The following is a 23,904-nucleotide window of genomic DNA, read 5'->3' on the forward strand; positions in this document are numbered from 1 at the left end:
TGTATATACCCACATATATATTATGACACAGAGAGACAATGCAGTCTAGTTCAGATGTATACATGGTGAGGGGAACGAATCTTGCTAGGTTACTGGATGGATGGCCTAGGGAACAAAACTGTTCCAGAATTTGGAATGCCTTCTAGAGATACTTTGAAACGTCCCCCCCAGAGGGGAGCAATGGAAACAGACCGTGCAGTGGGTGTGTGGGTTAATGCTTTGAGCCCTATGCACAGAATGCTTTAAGCAGCATCCTGATTAACAGGAAGCAAGCTTCCTGTAATCTTCTCCACTGTCCTCACCACTCTCTGTAGGGACTTTCTATCTGAAGCGTTGCAGCCACCAAACTAAATAGGGATGCGATTTATTAAGAGGCTCTTCATTGTACCTCTGTACAAAGTGGCCAGGACATAAGGAGAAAGAGTGCTCCCTTCATCTGGTGCAGGAAATGCAGGTGCTGGTTTGCATTTTTTAAATTAATTAACAGAATAACAGAATTGGAAGGGATCCAAGGAGGTTTTCTAGTCCAACCTCAAACAAGAAACCTATACCGTTCTGGAAAAGTGGTTGTCCAGTCTTGAAGACCCCCAGTGATGGAGCACCCACAACCTCTGGAGGCAAGTCGTTCCACTGGTTAATTGTTCTAGTTGTCAAGAAATTCCTCCTTAGTTCCAGGTTTTATTTATTTTATTTATCTATTTGTTTTGTCAAGTGTGTGCAAGATAATAGATATAAGTACGTACAAGGTTATGAATCCATGAAATGGATACGAATGAATGGGCTTGTGAGGACAGGGAGGGTAGGCACGCTGGTGCGCTTATGCAGGCCCCTTCCAGACCTCTTAGGAATGGGGTGAGGAGGTCGACAGTAGGCAGTCTAAGGTGAAAGTTTTGGGGGTTTGAGGATGTAACTACGGGGTCGGGTAGAGCATTCCAGGCGTTGACCACTCTGTTGATGAAGTCGGATTTTCTGCAATCGAGTTTGGAGAGGTTTACTTTGAGTTTGTATCTATTGTGTGCTGGTGTATTGTTGCGGTTGAAGATGAAGTAGTTATTGACAGGTAGAATGTTGTAGCAGATAATGTTATGTACTACGCTCAGGTTGGACCGAAGACAGCAAAGTTCTAAGTTACTTCTCTCTTTGATTAGTTTCCACCCATTGCTTCTTTTGCTGAGTGTTAAGTAAGCTCCCCGTTGGGAGAGCGAGTACATTCAGAGAAGCGTTTGTGAGAGTTGTGTTGGAGAACACACAAACCAGCATACAGAGACAGTGCAGTTTAAATAGGCTTTTACTTTCGTGGAAATAGAGGTATCAGAGTCCCAACCCACCATTAGATTATATTCCTAACACTGACCCCCCCTTCTTTTTGGCAAACACCTCCCCCCCCCTCGGTTATCACCGATACAGGTGTCTGCCAAGCAATCAGTCTGGGCATCTTTTTCAATGTGGAAGGAAATCGGATGAAATGAGCATCCGTTTGCATGGATCTCCTTGAAAAAGAAGGAAGGCAGATTTAACTGCCACTCCTTCCAGGCAGAAATAGTTCTACAGGTAACACTCAACTTATTGTAAGGTCCCAGCAGTTTCCCCGAACCACTGAGATGCCCAAGAGAGTGGAGACTCCAGACGAGGCTTGCACAAAATATCAGCTTTTATTTATGGCCGTAGCAAAAGCTGGGCGACCAAACTGTTAGGTAAGCTCCCCGTCGGGAGAGCGAGTGCATTCAGAGAAGCGTTTGTGAGAGTTGTGTTGGAGAACACACAAACCAGCATACAGAGACACTGCAGTTTAAATAGGCTTTTACTTTCGTGGAAATAGAGGTATCAGAGTCCATCAAACAGTCCAAGTCATACACGGATAAGACAGTCAGTCATCAACGTCTTTCAGTTAAGGGATAATCCAAATAACATAGTCCAGTATCATATAATCAGTTCAGTACTCAAAGTTTGCTAGCAGTTGCAAAACTTACAATAGCTCACGGCACTTTCTAACAGCCAGCTTCCAAAAACACTCAGATCAGATCAGCCCAGCATCTAACAAACAGAGAGAGCTAACAGTCGTTCTGGCTCCCTCTTATGGCCGATTGAGGAAAACAGCAACCAACCACATTTTACAGTATAATTTAAAGAAACAGGTATAGCATTGCTATATGATTTATATATTGCCAACCCAACCGTTGGAATTATATTCCTAACAAAAACTATATCCAAAACATATAAACCAATGCCTGGAAGGAGGAGCCGCCCTCTGCAAGAGGAGCTCAGAGTATTATATACATTTTAGGCAGACAGAAACAACGTTTATCCAATCAGAGACAAACCTGATCTTTAAAGCGTCCTTTTGTCCAAGCTCCTCTCTCTCTCTCCCTTCTCCGTGGAGGATCCCTAGAGCCTTGGGGAGGGGGTGGCAGCCCCCCTTGGCCAAGTTGTTATTCCAGCAGAAGGCTTTAAGGATTTATGAGCCAGGAAAACTCCCTGGTTTGGTTCCTTTATCTATGGGGCCTGATATTCCCGTGTAACAATTCCTTCTATGCTTTCAAGAATGTGCCTAGCTTTGAAGCCAAGAGATAGAAGCGAAATGCAGCAGTGAGAGAACATTTGCAGTAATGTCATCCAGTATATTAAGGTTACAATTTGCTGGGCTGGAAAACAAGTAATTTCTGACCGTATGCAATAATATAAGCAGAAGCCAGCAGCAAGGCTTAATTCTTAATAAATGATTTCTAGCAGTATCTCATATCAGAAGCAAACGGCAAATGTTGGTTTCATCAGTAACAATTATATAGTAACATAAGCAATTCGTAATAAAAGCAAATAGCCAATATCGATTCATATTGATTCATGTATTCCTTCATTATGACCACAATTAGAATCAGGTTGCCTGATGCTAAGCAAGGCGGCAATTAACTGAGTTGCACCCGGTTTTATCTTTCTGGCCAGGATTATTAAGCGATTCCCTTTGTCCAGGGTGGTATGAAGTCTCCAGCCTTGGGCAGAGGTTGGACTAGAAGACCTCTGAGGTACCACAGAGAGGAGAGGGGGTCAAGCTATTCTCCAAAGCCCCCGAAGACGAGAGAAGGAATAACAGATGGAAATGGATCCAAGGAGAGATTCAACCTGGAAATAAGGAGGAATTTCCTGACAGTGAGAACAATCAACCCATGGAAGAGAAGTTGCCTTCGGAAGTTGTGGGAGCTTCATCCCTGGAGGCTTCCAAGAAGAGACTGGACTGCCATCTGTCAGAAAGGGTGTAGGGTCTCCTGCTTGGGTGGGTGGGGGGTTGGACTAGATGACCTACAATGTCCCTTCCGACTCTGTTAATCTGATGCCCTGCACCAGAGAAGGAGCAGAAGGGAAGAAGCTTGTGAGAAAAAGGGGAGAAAGGTTTGAGCCAGAAAATACAGATAATTTACAGGCAATCCACAACTTATAACCATCCGTTTAGTGACCGATCGAAATTACAGTGCTGAAGATTGAGATTGGACAACCATTTGGCTGAATTGATATAGGGTTTCCTGCTTGAGCAGGGGGCCTGGCTAGTCTAGGGAAGAGAAGGACCAGGGGAGACAGGGGAGCATCTTCCAATATTTGAGGGGCTGCCCCAGAGAGGAGTTGGGGGTCAAGCTATTCTCCAAAGCCTCTGAAGGCCAGACAAGAAATAACAGATGGAGAGATTCAACCTGGAAATAAGGAATCATTTCTTGACATGGAGAACCATCATCCCATGGAAGAGAAGTTGCCTTCGGAAGTTGTGGGAGCTTCATCCCTGGAGGCTTTCAAGAAGAGACTGGGCTGCCATTTGTCAGAAAGGGTGCAGGGTTTTCTGATCGGGCAAGGGGGTTGGACTAGATGACCTACAAGGTCCCTTCCAGCCCTAGGATCCAACGATTCTGTGCCAAGGATCCATCAACCCCTTCAAAGTTACCAGAATAAAGTTGGCAGTTTTTCCCTATTTCATCCCCACAGTACTTACATTTTATTTTATGTTTTTTGCTGCGTCTATCCTAACGCCCTCTGTCTTTAATACATAAGGTAGGACAGCCAGGCGACAAGGCCACAAGTCTCCCTCCCTGGGTGACAATCAAGATATGGAATGGAAGAGAGAGAGAGGAAAAACCTCTCTGGGCTGCTCAGAGCATTTAATTGGTGAGAAAGTTACTGCGCTGTCAAAAGAAGGACGGTGCAATAAGAATAATTTCCAAATTTCCAAATCCACCTCTCACCTGTGTGTCTGGCAATAGCTGGAAGATTTCTAATTTTCACATAAGAGATTCCTTTCGCCCCAGCAGGAGTAAAGGATACACAGCCGAAGTAAAGCCAGGGCCGGCTCTTACTATAGCTCTGAATAACTTTTGCTTTGCATCTAATAGCTGGTCAAATGGAGACGTTTGGACTAAACCAGGAGTTTTTGTTTTTCCCCTCTGTACAAAGTCTCCATAAGACACTTTCACTCTCTGGTCTCCTGTCTAAAGTAGCAGCTGCAGCAGTGGTGAGATTCAAAAATTTTTACTACCGGTTCTGTGGGCATGGCTTGGTGGGTGTGGCTGGGTGGGTGTGGCAGGAGAAGGATACTGCAAAATCCCCATTTCCTCCTGATCAGCTGGGACTCAGGAGGCAAAGAATAGATGGGGGCGGGGCCAGCCAGAGGTGGCATTTGCTGGTTCTCCAAACTACTCAAAACTTCTGCTACCGGTTCTCCAGAACTGGTCAGAACCTGCTGAAAGCCACCTCTGAGCTGTAGTGTGGACGTAAGACCCTGAACCACTTCTTCCTAACTGTCTACTGTGATTTTTAGGCCAAACACCCCACCTTTTAGGGAAGCTAACAGAAAAGAACATTTGTAGCTCAGGGTTGAGGTCTGCGCTCTGTGGTGCTCTCTGAGCTTGGTGACTTTGTTGCAAACGTTTCACGGGCCAACTAGGGAATGTCATCAGTGCTAGAAGGGAGGGAGGTTTGTGGAGAGGAGGGGAAGGGTAGGAAGAACACTGCGTGGTCCGTGGTGCTCTCTGAGCTTGGTTGATTTCTTGCAGATGTTTCATGACTTAACTAGGGAGCATCATCAGTGCTAGAAGGGAGGCAAGTTTGTGAAGAGGAGGAGGAGGAAGAGAAAGAGGAGGAGGAGGAGGAGGAGGAGGAGGAGGAGGAGGAGGAGGATAGTGGGGTCCCTGCTGCTCTCTGAGGTCTTTACAGATATTTCATGACCCAACTAAACCTCTCCAGTGCTAGAACAGAGGGCATCATAAGTCTAGGACTACCTGTAAAATATAAATAAATAAATAAATAAATAAATAAATAAATAAATAAATAAATAAATAAATAAATAAACAAACAAACAAACAAACAAACAAACAAACAGAATGAAATAATAAAAGAAGGCCTGTGTCGGGAGGTGTATTTGTGCCACACTGATGTTGCTCAAAGGAGGCCTTGTCCCATCGCGAAACAATTCCAGAAGGAAACTGAGTCACGGGGCCTCCGGATTCAGAGCCTCTGAACCCAGACCTCCTTCTGAGTCACTCTGGCTCGTTCCTTGCCCCCTTCAATTTTTACAACTCTGCTCGGTGACCTACCAATCCGAGACCATCTTCGCCAACTCCGCGTTCCGCTACCTTTTTGGAGATGTTCTCCACTGTCCCCCATTTGCATAATCCTTGTCCTAAATCACAGCCCAACAACCACAGCGCTCATTAGCCGCTGTTTAATTAAGCAATATGGATCCTGCTTTGATATTTACAATTCCGCTCTGGCTGATTGATAGGGGAAAGTGTCTCATTTTTAAATACAGCGGCCATAAAGTTTAATACCGCTTGACTTATTGGGAGTTTTCATTTACCGCTCCAGATGCAGATCCAACCCAGCTTAAAGTAGTGGCCCTATTAAATTAGTGCTAACTGTGCGTGGAGCAATAGATGACGAGGTTCATTACTACCGGTTTGCCGGGTAATTATTGAGATCTGGATTTACACACTCGCACAAGTCTACATCACTCTTCTCCGACTCCGGGAAAAAGACAAGAAAGGACATCAAGATTCACACAAACCTTCTCAGCTTCTACCAAATTGTGGGCAACAGGTTTTCAAAAGAAAACTCAAATACGCAACTAGGAATGGGGGGGAAAACAAAGGAAGTTACCCAATCTATAAATAAGGAGGGTTTTTCCCCTTCATGCAGCTGGGGTGGGTAGGGGCTGTGTGTGACACATCTGGCCCGCAGGTGCCAGTTTGATTTGCCAGCTCTAGGCCAGGGGTGTCAAACTGATGTCTGTTGTGGCCTGCCAGTGGCCAGAGGAGCTGGCAGAAGATTCGGACAATGAGGAGGTTGGGGAGGAACCTGGGCCAGTCCTGGAGTCTGGGGAAGGCTTGGATGAGGGCTCCGTGTTGGAGGCAGAGAGGGGCCCAGGGCCGGATGACAGTTATCAGCTGCCTTCGGAGTCAGACATCAGTAAGGCAGAGGAACAGCTGGAGCCTGTTCCCAGTGTGTGTATGCACAGAATTGCCAGACAAAGAGAACAGCTAAAGAACAGGGGCCAACTCGGGAGTAAGGCCACCGGTGGACAATGAATGGCCCCTCCCAGAGGGAATAAAAGAGGAGCGAAAGGGGAGGGGAGTTTGCAGGAGACCATTAGTTCAATCCATTAGGGTGAAGATCTGTCCCTGACGTCTTGCCAAGTAATTGCTGCTACAGCTTGGCGTTTGGAAGATATCGGCCTGGCAGCTCTCCAAGCCTGATCAAGGCCTGTAGTTGTGAAATCTCTTGAAAGACTTCGCTGGAGAGGAATTCACTTTAAATCAGTGGTTCTCAAACTTTTTTTTGGCCGTGCCCCACCTAAGCATCCTGATGCGCCCCCCACATATGATTCTTACTTTATTCAAATAGTGAACTCTACTCACCTGGAGGAAGCCTAAAAGGCCATTAACCTGGTTTGAACAAGGTTCAAATTGCCCCCATTGCAAATCAAATTGCCCCCCTGTGGGGCACGGGCTCCATGTTGGGAACCACTGATTTAAACTAAATAAAAGGGGTTTTATCGGGGGGAGGAGTCGGCTTCATGCTTTTGGGAAGCCTGGGCCAGAACAGCATCATCATGGCAGCTGTCAGGCCTGCAGCCATCTTGTCTTTTGGGTCTTTGGCCTGCCACACTTTCTATTCTTCTGCTATGCATTTTCTATGGTGGGAAAATGGGAGGGGGGATTGTACGGAGTTAGATGCTACGTAGCCATAACAACATTCTTTCTAGAAAGCCAAGGTCATTATCCTTTGTCTCTGCACCTCTGCACCTGACCGGAACTGGATGGGTGGAAGCTGCCAGCGTGGCGGTGGGAGATTGGACCATGGGATGGACTTGTGGGTGTGGGGGAAAGATCTTGAACTCTCAACTGGGTGGGGAAAACCAGGAAGCTTTCAGATTCAGGGGCCAACAGGGCTCTCTTCATAAATTGACCAATACTTTGCCTCGGACTCTGATTTACTGTTGGATGCTATTTGGAATCCTGAGAGTGGCATCACGTGATGTATCACAACTTTCCCCCCCTTCACTAAAGCGGGAGTGGGCGTGGTCTGCCAGTGATGCATGGTGCTGTGGATCGCCAGTTTGACACCCCTGCTCTAGGCTATTACTTTGCGACTCTCTGCTACTCAACGTAGCCTTCAAGTACCAGAGAAACTCATCAGAACAACCTGTCTCACTTGGGTGAGCTCTCCATGGTGCTGAAAGAGCAAACACTAATTCCCTTTTTAGTTGGGAGCTTCCTTTTGAAGATATCTCAGCAGGTAGCATGGCCTGGCTGACTTCATTTGGGCTTTTAACCTAAGCTGCCAAAGCGGCCTTAATTAGTATCTGAACAGTGGAACGCTGGAGCTGAATATTCAATTTTTTTTTTAAACCACAAAAGCAGATGCACTTGTGAGGAGAACTACATGGATGCATCCATGCAATTATTCAGTCAAGCCAACGTTTTCCTCTCCTTCTCTCAACCCCTCCTGGATTTTTTTCCTGATCATCAAATTTATTAGCAATCTCTAAGTTTGAGAGTACAAAGGCAGTACAAAAAGCAACGGATGGAAACTAATCAAGGAGAGAAGCAACCTGGAATGAAGGAGGAATTTCCAAGATCATGGGAAGTGTTCATAACCGCTTTATAAGGCCTTGGTAAGGCCACACTTGGAATTCTGCATCCAGTTTTGGTCACCACGATATAAAGAAAGATGTGGAGACTCTCGAAAGAGTGCAGAGAAGAGCAACAGAAGATTAGGGGACTGGGGATAAAACATACGAAGAACGGTTGCAGGAACTGGGGATGTCTAATGAAAAGAAGGACCAGGGGACAGATAAAAGCAGTCTTTAGTCTGCCCCAAAGAAGTTTGTAGAATGGAGGAGGGAGGAGAAGGAGAAGGATGGGAGGGAGAAGAGGAGGAGGAGGAGGAGGAGGAGGAGGAGGAAGGAGAAGGATGGGAGGGAGAAGAGGAGAAGGAGGAAGAGGAGGAGGAGAAGGGGAAGGATGGGAGGGAGAAGAGGAAGAGGAGGATGAGAGGGAGAAGAGAAGGAGAAGGAGGAAGAGGAAGAGGAGGAGGATGGGAGGGAGAAGAGGAGAAGGAGGAAGAGGAAGAGGAGGAGAAGGGGAAGAATAGGAGGGAGAAGAGGAGGAGGGGGATGGGAGGGAGAAGAGGAGGAGGAGGAGGAAGAGGAGGAAGAGAAGGAGAAGGAGGACTGCAGCCCTTGGTGCTCTCTGGGCTTGGTGATTTCCTTGCAGACATCTCGTGACCCACTAGGTAACGTCCTCAGTGCTTGTCGGGGTTTGCTCTCATTTTCTGGTCTTCCAAAACTTGGCCTTTGTTCCCTGGTGAAGCCTATTGAGCCTCTTTGATGGGTGACCTATACATCTTACAAATAAACGACGTAAATTCATTTCTGTCACACAGGGGTCCAAGAAGGGCTTTGCCCTAATAACCCTCTATCCTGCTTCAAATAACACACTCACACCCCTTGGGGGTGGGGGGAGCCAGGCTCCATTATTTTACACAAGTGCCCCAAAGCCAGATCTCAAACTCACAACCACCCACGACCGATCGCTCTGCTCCCCCCCCCCCCAAGGATCCTCTGCCCCAGTTCCACCACTCCCAGTTTAAAACCCCCACGCAGCCCGTCCAACCTATCAAGACGTGTTGAATTTTAATTCCCGTCTTCTTCTGCAATGGCTCTTCTGTCACTCGCAGATTTCAAATCCCCTTCCCCTTCCGCCGCCTCCTCCTCCAAGCAAATAACTGGCATGATTGAAGAGGAGGGGGCTCCGTTCACAGCCCACCCACCCCACCTCTCCCGAATGACACGAGATTGATGAGAATCCCCCATTTGGACGTGTTCTCTCATTTCCCCTCTCATTCCTCACCCGGCAATAGGCGGATCTCGTGATTTGTTTTATTTTTTCCCCCGGCTTCTTTCTTTTTTTAAAGGCAGCTAATTTAAAAATGAAACACCGGTGGTGTGAAAACAACTGTTTTCGTGTGTGTGTGTGTGTGTGTATCTATATCTGTCTTCCGGAGAAACGGCATCATGATATCGTTGGGGTCAGAAGTGTTATATATATATATATATGGAAATAAACATGGAGAGACAGAACAGAAACTCAGCAGCAGCAGCAGCAGCAGCAGCGGCACCAAAGAGGTGGGGGGAAACATCACAACTCAGCTCTGCAAAGGGAATCGAGGCAGCTAAAGGTCTTATGCAAAGGTCACAACTCTTTTGTCACAGGGAGGTACAAAATATTCGGCACATGTGCGCACACACACACACAGACACGCACACACACACCGCTGCAGGATAGAGGTAATCTTTAACGGGCAACCCACAATGGATCCAGAATTTCTGCTGCAACCTGAGAGAATGATGAGTGTTGCCCCGTTTTACGGCCTTTCTTGCCGCCGTTGTTAAGTGAATTGCCACTGTGGTTAAGCTGTTAACCCGGTTGTTAAGCGAATCTGGCTTGTCCCATTGACTTTGCTCCTCAGAAGGTGGCAAAGGGGGGATTCAAGTGACCCCGGGAGAGCTGTCCTCCGAAGTACAGGTAACCCTCCGTATACGGCATATACTCATTTAGCAACCATTCAAAGTTACGATGGTCCTGGAAAAGGTGATTGTCACAGTGTTCAGAGTTATGACCATTGCAGCATCGCTGGGGTCACGTGGTCAAAATATTCAGGCGCTTGGCAACTGACTCACATTTATGACGGTGGCAGTTTTGCGACCTTCTGAGCAGGAAAGACCATGGGGAAGCCTGATTCACTTAAGGACCAGGTTCCTAACTTAACAACTGCAGTGATTCATTTAACTATTGCAAAAAAAGGTAGTAAAATGGGGCAAAACCCACTTAACAACTGTCTTGCTTAGCAACACTTGGGCTCAATTGTGGTCGTAAGTCGAGGAGTGCCATACATGCCAGCTACAAGAGTCCAGATTTTGATCACGTGGCCACAGAGTTGGCTGCAACTGATGGTGAAAGACGGTCATTTTTTTTCAGTGCTTTTGTAACTTTGGTCATTAAATGAACAGACGTATGTTGAGGACAATTCCGACCCTCTCAATTCCTGGCAAATAGATGGGGAAGAAATGGAAGTTGTGACTGATTTTACTTTCCTGGGCTCCAAGATCACTGCAGATGGGGACTGTGGCCCAGAAACCAAAAAATCACTTTGCTCCTGGGGAGGAAAGTGATGGCAAATCTAGACAGCATCCTAAAAAGCAGAGACATCACCCGTCCTAGAGGAGATTATCCCTGACTACTCTTTAGAAGGCCAGATCCTGAAGAGGAAACTCAAATTTGAACATTGATAAACTTGAACATTGGGCACTATCTAATAAAATGAAATTCAATGGTGAAAAGAGTCAGGTTCTACATTTAGGCAAGAAAAATGAAATGCACAGGTACAGTATAGGTGGCACCTTGTGCTCAACAGTAGTAACTGTGAAAGGGATCTTGGAGTCCTAGTGGAAAACCATTGAAATCGGAGCCAGCCGTGGACAGCAGCTGCCAAAAAAGCCAACACAGTTCTAGGCTGCATAAACAGAGGGAGAGAATCAAGATCACGTGAAGTGTTAATACCACTTTACAAGGCCTTGGTAAGGCCACACTTGGAATACGGCATTCAGTTTTGGTCACCACGATGTAGAAAAGATGTGGAGACTCTCGAAAGAGAGCAGAGAAGAGCAACAAAGAGGATTAGGGGAATGGAGACTAAAACATAGGAAGAACGGTTGCGGGAACTGGGGATGTCTAGTTTAATGAAAAGAAGGACCAGGGGAGACATGATAGCAGTCTTCCAATATCTCAGGGGTTGCCACAAAGAAGAAGGAGCCAAACTATTCTCCAAAGCACCTGAGGGTAGAACAAGAAACAATGGGTGGAAACTAAACAAGGAGAAAAGCAACTTATAACTGAGGAGAAATTTCCTGACAATTAGATTAGAACAATTAATCAGTGGAACAGAAGTTGCCTCCAGAAGTTGTGAAAGCCCCAACATTGGAAGTCTTTAAGAAGATGTTGGATAGCCATTTGTCTGGAACGGTATAGGGTTTCCTTCCTAGGCAAGGGGTTATTATTATTATTATTTATTAGTTTTGTATGCCGCCCACTCTCGGAAGACTCCGGGCGGCTTACAATAAAAAAGGGAGGGGGGATATAAAAAATAAATAAAACAACAGTTTAAAATTACAACAACATTCACAACCTAGAATGGGGCTGGACAATTCAACAGTCCCAGGGCTGCCGGAACAGCCAGGTCTTCGTCGCTTTACTGAAGGTTGGAAGGGTAGTGAGGGTCCGGATCTCAACGGGGATATTGTTCCAGAGGGCCGGAGCAGCTACAGAGAAGGCCCTCCCCCGGGGGGTCGCCAGCCTACATTGACCGGCCGATGGAATCCGGAGGAGGCCTAGTCTGTGCAATCTAATTAGTCGGTGGGAGGTAAATGGCAGGAGGCGGTCTCTCAGGTAGCCAGGTCCGATGCCATGTAGGGCTTTAAAAGTAATGATTAGTACTTTGAAGCGTGTTCGGAGACCAATGGGCAGCCAGTGCAGCTCGCGGAGGATAGGTGTAACGTAGGTGTACCTAGGTACCCCCACTATGACTTGCGCGGCTGCATTCTGGACTAACTGGAGTCTTCGGACACTCTTCAAGGGCAGCCCCATGTAGAGTGCATTACAGTAATCCAGTCTTGAGGTGATGAGGGCGTGAGTGACTATCTAAAGGCCTCCCGGTCCAGATAGTGTCGCAATTGGTGCACCAGGTGAACCGGGGCAAAGGCCCCCCTGGTCACAGGCGACAAATGATGTTCTAATGTCGGCTGCGGATCCAGGAGGACTCCCAAATTGCGAGCCCTCTCTGAGGGGCGTATAATTTCACCCCCCAGGCTAAGCGATGGAATAGCTGGACCATCCTTGGGAGGGAGCATCAACAGCCACTCAGTCTTGTCGGGATTGAGCACAAGCTTGTTCGTTCCCATCCAGACCCTGACAGCCTCCAGGCACTGGCACATCACTTCTACCGCTTCACTGAGTTGGCACAGGGCGGACAGATACAATTGTGTATCGTCCGCATATTGGTGGTATTTAATCCCGTGCCGGCGTATGATCTCACCCAGCAGCTTCATGTAGATGTTAAATAGGAGGGGGGACAGGACCGAACCCTGCGGCACCCCATAATTGAGGGGCCTAGGGGTTGACCTCTGCCCTCCAACCAACACCGACTGCGACCTGTCTGAGAGGTAGGAGGAGAACCACCGGAGAACGGTGCCTCCCACTCCCACCTCCCGCAACCGTCGCAGAAGCATACCATGGTCGATGGTATCGCAGGCCACCGAGAGGTCAAGGAGCACAAGGATAGAAGAGTGACCCCTATCCACTGTTCCCTCTAAGGTCTGCGGCTGCGCGGCCGCGCACGTGGCAAGAAAACCCCGCGCAGAGGTTTCTAACTGCCGCGCAGTGATTTCTCCCAAAGCAAACATGGGGAAGTCCTTTGCAGGCGGCTAGAACAAGTCCGCAGACTTTGTTTTGATGAGCACAGAGCGACTGACGGTAGTTTGTGCCGGCCGCGGCCGCTCAAACTAGCGTCAGTCGCCCCTGTGTTCAGCAAAGCAAGCCCGGGGAGGTCCTTTGTTGGCGGCTAATCCTAGCCGCTTGGGCCCGGCGCTGCAGCTGAAGTAACCCCCTAAAGCCCCTGCCGCCACCAGAATATCTGCTGCCTCCTCCTCCTCCTCCTCCTCCTCTAACAGCACTGGATTTGCCGCCCGATGCCGCAGCTGTGATGAAGCCGCCAAAGCTCCCGTCAGCAGCACCCCCGCCTCCCCCTCCACGCGGAGCACCTGAGCTGGGCCCCGTGTTATCCCTCCCCGTTCCTCCTCCGCCGTGCTTTTGAGGAGCCCTGAGGCCGCGGGACCTAGTAGGAAGGCGGTGGAGGGGGCGGGAGCAAGAAAAAAAGACCTCCTGGCTTCTCAAAAGCACGGCGGAGGTGGAGGCAGCAGCAGGGGTAACCCAGCGCCCAGCTGAGGTGCTCCGAACGGAGGGGGAGGCACCGCCGCCGCTGCCATGGGCGGGGGCGCCTGCAGGAGATTTGGCTGCTTCACCTCGGCTGCAGCGCTGGGCAGCAAATATGTTGGTGCTGTTGGAGGAGGAGGAGGAGGAGGCGGCAGCAGTTATTCTAGTGGCGGTGGGGGCTCGTTGGCATCTTCAGCGGCAGCCCTGCCCCCTGTGAAAAAAACCGAAGATGGAGCAGATCCACGCAGATGACGTCGCCGCAACATGACTGGAGGAGGAATTCTGGGAGTTGAAGTCCACAAGTCTTAAAGCTGTCAGGTTTGAAGACCCCTGGGGTTTTTTTCTCCCCTAAAGGGTTAGGGGTGCAAGGATCTTGTAACAACACCTTTAAGACTTGCGTGCTTCAAATGCCAGACTTTCTGAGCCAACATTTTGGTTGCTAAGCAGGACCGTTGTTAAGTGATACTGATATTATATAACACGTTTAATTAAGCGGGTACCTTGAATAAACATAACTTTGAGTTTCAAATAATACTGATTTCGTTGTTGTCTTAGGTGACACATGTGAAAAAAATTCAGGTGCTCAGGCATGAAAATGTGCCGCTCAAACTCTATACTTTTCTGCTCACACTGAAAAAAAATTAGAGGGAACATTGTCCCTATCCCTGGCTCGCCAGAGATCATTGATCAGTGCGACCAAAGCAGTTTCCGTGCTGTAACCAGGCCTGAAACCGGACTGAAAGGAGTCCAGATAATCGGTTTCATCCAAGGACCGCCGGAGTTGAAAGGCCACCACCTTCTCAACAACCTTCCCTATAAAGGGGGGGTTGGAGACTGGACGATAGTTACTCAAAATGGCTGGATCCAGAGAAGGTTTCTTCAGGAGGGGTCTCACCACCGCATCCTTTAGGAGGAGCGGGAAGGATCCCTCCCGGAGAGAGGTGTTAACTATTGTCTGGATCCAACCACGTGTCACCTCCCTGCTGGTCGAGACCAGCCAGGAGGGGCACGGGTCCAGTATACAGGTGGAGGCACTCACCGCTCCCATGGCCTTGTCCACTTCCTCAAGAGCGACAAGTTGAAACTCGATCCATGAAATACGCTCAAGACCTTCCCCCAGTACCTCGGCTGGTACTGTGCAATTGGAGTCCAGATCTGTCTGAATCCGAGCGATTTTATCCGTTAGAAACTGAACAAATTCCTCAGCTCTACCCTGTAAAGGGTCGTCCGCATCCCTCCTTTCAAGAGGGAGCGAGCTATTCTAAACAAGGCGGCTGGGCGCGATTCAGCGGATGCAATAAGAGTAGCAAAATGCGCACATTTTCGCCGCCCGTATTGCCACAAGATAGGTCCTGATATAGGCTCTCATCAGTGCTCGGTCTGATTCAGAGTTACTGGCTCTTCAGTGGCGCTCTAGGCGTCTCTTTTGGCGCTTCATCTCCCGGAGTTCCTCGGTGAACCAAGGAGCCCTCCTGGATCCGCTGCCTCGGAGAGGCCGCAAAGGCGCAATCCAGTTTAGAGCCCCCACCGCCGCTATATTCCAAGCAGCGACCAAGGACTCCACCGGACTGTGGACAAGAGCGTCAGGTATTTCTCCAAGCGCCGTCTGAAATCCCATAGGGTCCATCAGGCGCCTGGGGCGGAACCACCTAATCGGTTCCTCCTCCCTACAGTGGGGGATTGGTTTCCGAAAGTCAAGCCTCAGTAGGAAGTGATCAGACCATGGCAAGGGCAAGATCTTAATGCCCCTCAAATCTAGATCATGTCTCCACTGCTCCGAGAGGAATACGAGGTCGAGTGTGTGACCCGCTGAGTGAGTCGAACCCCGGATTACTTGGGTCACGTCCATGGCTGTCATGGAAGCCATGAACTCCTGTGCCCCATCAGAGTGTTCACCGAGCGAAGGCAGGTTGAAATCCCCCAGCACCATAAGCCTGGGGAACTCTACCGCCAGCTCTTCTAGTTGGACTAGAAGACCTCCAAGGTCCCTTCCAACTCTGCTATTGTATTTGTAATAGTAAATACTTTGGCCACCTAATGAGAAGGAAGAGCCTCATGCTGGGAAGGATGGAGGGCAAAAGAAGAAGAAGGGGACGGCAGAGAAGGGGGGGGGCTGGATGGAGTCACCAAAGCAGTTGGCTTCAATGGACTCCAGAGGATGGTCAAGGATGGGAAGGCCTGGAAGAATGTTGTCCATGGGGTCGTGATAAGTCAGACACAACTTTGCAGCTAACAACAATGTTGAGGACTAACTGCATTTAATGTCCAACCCTAGCAAAATCAGCGATTCAGACTTGATTTAATGCAGCATCTCTATTTTCTGTCTTATGGATTCCATCTTCTCCATCCAGCCTGATGTAAATTGCCAACCAAGCACCAACCAAGATTATGGCCAATTGTGATGGGCGTTAAGTAATTTCCTAGACCCAAAAGAAATTGGTTGAAAGCTGCATTTAACTCTCATCATCCTCATTGAGATGCATTCTCAGTCCTCTGAGGAAGAGGGGGTTGTATGAAGAGAAAGAGAGGGGGGGAGGGAGGAAAAAGGGGACCCTCAATGCTGAACATAAAATGTCATGCATTTCAAGCCAGAAATATTTTCGCTAGGGATTTTGCCTGAAACTTATAATAAAGAGATTACCTATTTAATTATCCATATATTAACTGCAGCTAGAAATGTATTTGTACAACATTGGAAGAGTGAAGAGATTCCTATTGATGAGAAGCTGATCTGGAAAATATTAGAATGTGCAGAAACGAATAGATTAACACTAATAATTAAAGAAAAAAGAAAAAACTGAATATTGTAAGATATGGGAAGTATTTTATCAAGTTAGAGGAAAAAGGGGGAAATTGGAAATGAAGGAAAGAGATAAAAGAAGAGTAGAAAATATGTTAAGATGGAAGTATAAACTTTAATAATTGTTAGTATTGTGATGAGGAAGATCATTACAATTAATGCTAGTATTGTATTTTTATCAGAAAATATGTTAACAGGAAAATGAATAGTTTGATAGTGTTCAATTGCTTAATATATTGCAATTTTAAGATTAGAGAATTAATATTAATGTGAATGATGTTGTAAATGCTGAATGCTGTTACACAGAGGACACACTGTTTAAGGAAAGATGAAATGTTTATGTTGAAAAATAAAAAAATAAAAAAATTTTATTAAAAAAAAAAAGCATACATTCTCCTACAAAGGCAAAATGAAACTTTTCTGGTGATGGATCCTCTTCTATCACAGCGGCTGAACATTCCTGATGGGCAGCAGATGCCCAAATCTGCACAGTGCAATTTTTAAAAAGCAAAGACTCTAATAGTCCAGGAAAATGAGAGAGCCAGTTGTGATTAAGGTGCTGGCCTAGAAACCAGGAGTCGGTGACTTCTAGTCTTGCCTTGGGCAGAAAAGCCAGCTGGGTGTCTATGGACCAATCACCAGGAGACTGTGAATTCTAGTCCCACCTTAGGCTGAGTGACTTTGGGCCAATCACTAGGAGATTGTGAGTTCTATTCCTGCCTTAGGAATGAAAGCCAGCTGGGTGTGTTTGGGCCAATCACCAGGAGACTGTGAGTTCTAGTCCCACCTTAGGCTGAGTGACTTTGGGCCAATCACCAGGAGACTGAGTTCTAGTCCACTTTAGGCAGGACTTTGAGCCAGCCAATCTCTCTCATCCCAACCTACCTCACAAGGTTGTTGTTGTGGGGAAAATAAGAGGATGAGGGAGTATTAGGAATGTTTGCTGCCTTGAGTTACTTAAAGAGTAATAAAGGCAGGATTAAAAATTAAATCTACAAAAAACCCCAAAACTCTTGACCCTATACTAGTCGAGAGAAGACGGATGAGTGTGGCTTATCTCATTATTTTAGAATCAGAATCAGAATCAGAATCGAGCTGGAAAGGACCTTGGAGGTCTTCTAGTCCAACCCCCTACTCAGGCAGAAAGCTCTATACCATTTGAGACAAATAGATGTCGATTCTCTTCTTGAAAGCCTCCAGTGATGGAGCACCCACAACCTCTGGAGGCAAGTTGGTTAAATTCAGGTTAATTGTTCCCGCTGTCAGGAAATTTCTCCTAATTTCGGGGTTCTCTCCTTGATTAGTTCCCATCCATCGTTTCTTGTCCTGCCTTCAGGTGCTTTGGAGAATAGCTTGACCCCCTCTTTTTCGTAGGAGCCCTTCAAATATTGGAAGGCTGCTATCATGTCCCCCTTAGTCCTTCTCTTCATTAGACTAAACATGCCCAGTTCCTGCAACTGTTCATCAAACGATTTTGGTTCAATTATATAAATATATTGAATTGTACTGTATAAAAATCCCTGTGTCTGGTTTTTGATGTGCTCCTTGGGCGTGAAACACAGGTGAAATTCAGCAGGTTCTGACAGGTTCTGGAGAACCGGCAGATACCACCTCTGGCTGGCCCCAGAGTGGGGAGGGAATGGGGATTTTGCAGTATTCTTCTCCTGGAGTGGATTAGGATTCGGATTCGGATTTATTTCATTTATATGCCGCCCTTTTCCCCGAAGGGGACTCAGGGTGGCTCACAACTCAGTCAAGGGAAAGGAGGTACAAACAGGGGGGAAAAAAGACAAACAAACAATACACAATTTAAAACACACAACAGCCATACCATTCGAGAAGGGGGGGCAGGAACTCATCAGCCCCAGGCCTGCCGGAACAGCCAGGTTTTAAGGGCTTTGCGGAAGGCCTGGAGGGTGGTGAGGGTTCGAATCTCCACGGGGAGTTCGTTCCAAAGGGTCGGAGCAGCCACAGAGAAGGCTCTCCTCCGGGTAGTCGCCAGTCGACATTGGCCGGCTGATGGAATTCGGAGGAGGCCTAATCTGTGGGATCTAATCGGTCTAGTGGAGGTGATTGGCAGTAGGCGGTCTCTCAAGTACCCAGATCCAATACCATGAAGGGCTTTGTAGGTGACGACTAGCACCTTGAAGCGTACCCGGAGATCAACAGGCAGCCAGTGCAGCTCGCGGAGGATAGGTGTTACGTGGGTGAACCGAGGTGCACCCACAATCGCTCGCGCGGCTGCATTCTGGACCAGCTGAAGTCTCCAAATGCTCTTCAAGGGCTGCCCCATGTAGAGCACGTTGCAGTAGTCCAGTCTAGAGGTCACAAGGGCACAAGTGACTGTTGTGAGGGCCTCCTGGTTCAGGTAGGGACGCAACTGGCGCACCAGGCGAACCTGGGCAAATGCCCCCCTGGTCACAGCCGACAGATGGTGTTCGAAAGTCAGCTGTGGGTCCAGGAGGACTCCCAAATTGCGAACCCTGTCTGAGGGGCGTACTGTTTGACCCCCCCAGCCTGAGAGATGGAAAACTTGGCCAATTAGTAGGAGGGAAGCACAGCAGCCACTCGGTCTTATCCGGATTGAGTACAAGTTTGTTAACCCCCATCCAGACCCTAACAGCCTCAAGGCACTGGCACATCACGTCAACTGATTCACTGAGTTGGCACGGGGCGGACAGATACAACTGTGTATCGTCCGCATACTGATGGTATTTTATCCCGTGCCGTCGAATGATCTCACCCAGTGGCTTCATGTAGATATTAAACAGGAGGGGGGAGAGGACCGAACCCTGCGGCACCCCACAGTTCAGGGGCCTAGGGGTCGATCTCTGCCCTCCAACCAACACCGACTGCGACCTGTCCGAGAGGTAGGAGGAGAACCACCGTAGAACAGTGCCTCCCACCCCCACCTCCCGCAGTCGTCGCAGAAGGATACCATGGTCGATGGTATCGAAGGCCACTGAGAGGTCAAGGAGCACTAGGACGGAGGCGTGATCTCCATCCCTGGCTCTCCAGAGATCATCGATCAGCGTGACCAAAGCGGTTTCCGTGCTGTAGCCAGGCCTAAATCCCGACTGGAAGGGATCTAGATAATCGGTTTCCTCCAAGGACCGCCGGAGCTGAAAGGCCACCATTTTCTCAACAACCTTCCCCACGTATGGGGATTTTGCAGGATCCTTCCCCTGGAATGGGGACGAAATGGAGATTTTGCAGTATCCTTCCCCCAGGAGTGGAGAGAGAATGGAGATTTTGCAACATCCTTCCCCTGCCACGCCCACAGAACAGGTAGTAAAATACTTTGTATTTCACCACTGGCATGAAACCGAGATGCTTCCTGCTTCTGTACAAGCCAGAGACGTTTGTCATTCCACAATTCCTCGATGGAATAGAATAGAATCATGGAAGGGACCTCGGAGGTCTTCTAGTCCAACCCCGATTGGCTTCTTCACTCTGGGTAACAGCTCACTGGGGCGTGGGGGGCAAGAGCTAGGACCCCCAAGGTCACGGGAGGAACCTGTGCACCATCTGATTTCCCCCACACCCTCCTTCTGCCGTGCCTTTGCTGCCCCCCACTGGCATTGCCACACCAGATGCACGTAAAGATTAATTACAAATGAGGCTTTAAAAATAAATCTGACCGTTTAGATGCAGAGAAGGGGAGAGAGAGAGAGAGAAATAAAAAATGGCAACTCCCATTAGCAGCCAGATGACTTCTAAATACGCAGTTCTCGGCCTTTGCAAGCTGTGAGCATCGCAGGATCAGGCCAGTTTGGGGAGGGGGAGAGGCAGAAGCCCCTGCAAGGAATCAGCTGGCAATTTCCATTCATTAGACCCCAGGACAGGACCTCCAAAAGCATAAAGGCAAATATCCCTGCTGGTTCTCCATAAACCTCCTCTGGGGAAAAACGGATTTATTTCGTCCTAAAGCTAAAAGACCTACGGAGATTCTCGGCCATCCAGGTCATGGTTGCCCCAAAGGGGCTTTTTCAAAAGGCAACTGGACTTTCTCGGGGTTTTGTGGCAACGGTCAAAAAAGCCAACACAATCTTAGGCTGCATTAACAGAGGGAGAGAAACAAGGTCACGTGAAGTAGTTAATACAGCTTTATAAAGCCTTAGTAGGGCCACACCTAGAGTCCTGCATCCAGTTTTGGTCACCACACTATAAAAAAAGATGTTGAGACTCTGGAAAGAGGGCAGAGAAGAGCAACAAAGAGGATGAGGAGGCTGGAGGATAAAACAAAGAACAGCTGCCGGAATCGGGCATGTCTAGTAAAAAGAAGGGCCAGGAGCGACAGGACAAGAGTGTTCCAGTATTTTGAGGGGCTGCCGCAAAGAATAAGTCAAGCTGTTCTCCAAAGCATCTGAAGGCAAGAAAAAGAAGCAACGGATGGAAACCAATCAAGGAGAGGAGCAACCTGGCATTAAGGAGAATCTTCCTAGCAGGGAGGACAATCAACGTCCAGTGGAAGAGAAGTTGCCTTCAAAGGTTGTGGGTGCCCCATCACAGGAGGCTTTGAAGAAGGGACTGGACAGTCAATTGTCTGAAAGGGTATTGGGCAGAGATGAGAACCTTTTCATCACAGAGTCCCAAAAGTAGACGGTGCATGTGCGGGCACGTGTGCGCACCCGAGTGCCAGAACCCAGAAGACAGCAGCTGACTGGCGCGTATGCATGCAACAAAACCCAGAACAGCAGCTGGTGACATTGTTCATGCCCACAGAGAGGGCTCTACGTGCCCCATCATCCATCCATCCATCCATCCATCTCTATCCATCCATCCATCAATTTATCATGTATCCATTCTCTCTCTTCTACATCTTTATCTGTATGCATCTACTGATCTATTGATTGATCAATCCATCATGCAGCTATCCATCCATCCATCCATCCATCCATCCATCCACATCTATCCATCCAACAATTTATGTATCCATTCTCTCTGTTTCTCTCCCTAATCTCTATCTAATCTCTATGCATCTACTGAGCTATCATTTCATCATACAACTATCCATCTATCCATCCATCCATCCATCCATTAATTTATCATCCATTCTCTTTTATCTACCTAATCTCTATCTAATCTGTATGCATCTACTGATCTATTGATTGATCAATTCATCATACAGCTATCCATCCATCCATCTCTATCCATCCAATAATTTATGTATCCATTCTGTGTTTCTCTCCCTAATCTCTAATCTCTGTGCATCTACTAATCTATCGATCAATCAATTCATCATCCATTCATCTAACAATTTATGTATCCATTCTCTGTTACTCTCCCTAATCTCTATCTAATCTCTATGCATTTACTGATCTATCAATCTACCAATTCATCATGCAGCTAGCCATCCATCAATTTATCATCCATTCTCTTTTATCTACCTAATCTCTATCTAATCTGTGTGCATCTACTGATCTATCGATCAATCATCATCCATCCATCCATCCATCCATATCTATCCATCAATTTATCATGTATCCATTCTCTCTCTCATCTACTTAATCTCTATCTACTGATCTATTGATCGATCAATTCATCATGCAGCTATCCATCCATCCATCCATCCATCCATCCATCCATATCTATCCATCCAACAATTTATGTATCCATGCTGTTTCTCCCTAATCTCTATCTAATCTCTATACATCTATTGATCAATCAATCAATTAATCATGCAACTGTCCATCCATCCATATCTATCCATCAAACAATTTATCATGTATCCTCCCTCTCCCTCCCTCCCTCCCTCTTTCTCTCTCTCTCTGTTATATTTGTGTACACTTTTGAGAGCAGGCAAGAGAATTTCATTTTTAATGTGTGCCAGTGTGTCCACAGAATATGACAATAAAAGTTATCTTAATCAACTGGTTCATATTCATGACTTTTGAATCGTCCCAAGGTCACGTGATCCCCTTTCGTTACTTTCTGAGAAGCAAAGTCAACAGGGAAGCCGGACTCATTTAACAACCATGTTCCTAACTTAATAACTGCAGTGATTCACTTAACAGCTGTGGAAAGGTAGATCGTAAAATGGAGAAAGCTCACTTAACAAATGTCTCACTTAACAACATAAACTTTGGGCTCACGTGTGGTCATACATCAAGGTCTACGAGAGGAAGCTGGCTGCCAGATGATCCCACAGCGTTTCTGAACCCTTTTTTTTAAAAAACAGCAACCCAAAAGACCTTTTTTTATATATAAAAATAATGAAACGTTGCATCCTTCCCTCCAGCCGGCCTCTTCCGATCATTTTATCGCGAGTCTCAAAATGAATAAAACATCACGCCTTCAAAACAAAATCACAGCATTTATTACTCCAGGAGAAGAAGGAGAAAAAAGAATATACATATTTAGATTCCCTTTTCGAATACGAAATATATTATGGACTTTGAGTGGTCCTGAGTGAGCGCCGAGCTGCAGGCTGGGAGGAGATGGCCAGCCGCGTCTTCCCACATTAAGCGTGATGCTGGGTGGAAACACAGCACCTTCGCAAAAGTGTGTTGGTGAAAATGAGTTGGTGGCACGCAGCGACGGCCCCCTCGCTTCCCGTCACTGGGGGAGGTTCAGCCTCACACGAAGCCTAGCAAATCCCATTTGCAAATGGGGGAATAGCCCCAGGACCTCCACCACTGCACCCAGGGAACTGAATTAATAACAGTTCAGATGGCATCAAGATCGTGTGAAGCATTAATGTCACTTTATAAGGCCTTGGGAAGGCCACACTTGGAATATTTGCATCCAGTTTTGGTCGCCACGATATAAAAAAAAGATATGGAGACTCTGGAAAGAGTGCAGAGAAGAGCAACCAAGAGGATTAGGGGACTGGAGGCTGAAACATGTGAAGAACAGTTGCAGGAACTGGTTTAACGAAACGGTTGCAGGAACGTCCAGTTGAATGAAAAGAAGGATTTAGGGGAGACATGAGAGCAGCCTTCCAACATCTCAGGGGTTGCCACAAAGAAGAGGGGAGTCAAGCTATTCTCCAGGGCACCTGAGGGCAGGACAAGGAGCAAAATGGATGGAAACTAATCAAGGAGAAGAAGCAACCTGGAATGGAGACGGGGAGGCCTGGTAGTATCTTCTAATCCTTGGGGGGCCACCAGGAGGAAGTCATCCGTTTACTCTCCGTAGCACCTGAGTGCAGGAAAAGAAGCCATGGGCAGAAAGTCCTCAGAAGGAGATCCAACCTACAAGAGTTAATTTCCTGATGGAAATGGAATCGTTTGACACCGGGAGTCACTAGATGCTTTCGGGAGAAAGTGCTATTATTTAACAGAACAGAATAACAGAGGAAGAGAGTTGGAAGGGACCTTGGAGGTCTTCTAGTCCAGCCCCCTGCTCAACCAAGAGACCCTCTTCCATTCCAGACAAATGGTTGTCCAACCCCTCCTTCAAACCCCCCCCCCCCCCGTGATGAAGCAACTACAACTTCTGGAGGCAAAGTGTTCCACTGGCTGATGGCCAGGAAATGTCTCCTTAGTTGTAACCCTAACCCCTCGAAGATTGGAAGGCTGCTACCATGTCTCCCCTGGTCCTTCTTTCTCTTAAAACTAGGCACGCCCAGTTCCTGCA

The sequence above is a fragment of the Thamnophis elegans genome, chromosome 3, assembly GCF_009769535.1.
Source record: "Thamnophis elegans isolate rThaEle1 chromosome 3, rThaEle1.pri, whole genome shotgun sequence".
In the NCBI taxonomy this organism is placed as follows: Eukaryota; Metazoa; Chordata; class Lepidosauria; order Squamata; family Colubridae; genus Thamnophis; species Thamnophis elegans.